Below are 1,175 nucleotides of genomic sequence, written 5' to 3'. Positions count from 1 at the left end.
TTCAGACTCTTAACTAGCAGGCATTCGCCAGGTCAGGTCGGGTCAACTTTGATTGACAGCTAATTAGCTAATGCTTGCTATCCCACAGACCTACACCCTCAAAACGAGCTTAATCACTGGATTGCCACGCCCCTTACATTCCAGACTACCTTTCCGCATTTCTACCCTGGGGACGTCGGATACAAACCCCGTCCATATAAGCAGGAAGTTTGGAACATACCGATAGACCGGGAATCGACTGCGCTACCGCTGACGCCTGATTTCTCCGCCTGTTAATACGTGTTGTGATATTGTTTATTGCTGTGACAATTGTGCTGTAGTGAATATTTCTATCGTGCCCCATAACGGCAGACTATCTGCGTTATGGAATAAACCTGTAATGTTCAAACCCTGTGTCTGGCATCACTACCTATTTTGTGCTGGGTTGTCAGTTACGACAGACTAAGACAACCCTCAGAGAGAGAGAGAGAGAGTGAAAGAGAGAAAGAGAGAGTTAGAGAACAGAGAGAGAGAGAGAGAAAGAGAGAGAGAGAGAGTGAGTTAGAGAACACAGAGAGAGAGTTAGAGAACAGAGAGACAGAGAGAGAGAGAGAGAGAGAGAGAGAGAGAGTTAGAGAACAGAAAGAGAGACGACGGAGTGGAGAGGGAAATGGGTGGAGGGGGGGGCGTAAGTGACACGAATAGCAAGAATAGCAATAAGAGAAAATGAGAAACAAGCAGGAGGATACGAAGATTAGAAGCATGCAGATGGTGAGAGGTGGATAGTGAGAAAAGATGAGAATGGAGAAAGAGAAATGAGAGTGAGGAGAATGATAATGAAGGAAATAAGGGGGGAAACAGAGGACGGGAGAGATAAAGAGATAGATTATTAGATAGAGAGAAATAAAGAAATGGAGAAAGGGAGAAGGAGAGAGAGAGAGAGAGATAGAAAGAGAGAGAGAGAGAGAGAGAGAGAGAGAGAGAGAGAGAGAGAGAGAGAGAGAGAGAGAGAGAGAGAGAGAGAGAGAGAAAGAGAGAGAGAGAGAGAGAGAGAGAGAGAGAGAGAGAGAGAGAGAGAGAGAGAGAATGAATGAAAAAGAGTAAAATGAAAGAAATCTTAAAACAATAAATAGAATAAAAAATACAGAGAGAAAAAGGAAAAAAATGAACGAGAAAGGGAGGGGTAAAAAAAAGAA

Source organism: Penaeus japonicus, unplaced genomic scaffold (assembly GCF_977035675.1).
Source record: "Penaeus japonicus unplaced genomic scaffold, GWHDUDI00000001_assembly GWHDUDI00000025, whole genome shotgun sequence".
NCBI classification, from domain to species: Eukaryota; Metazoa; Arthropoda; class Malacostraca; order Decapoda; family Penaeidae; genus Penaeus; species Penaeus japonicus.
The sequence above is the reverse complement of the archived record's forward strand: the minus strand, read 5'-3'. Positions refer to the sequence as shown.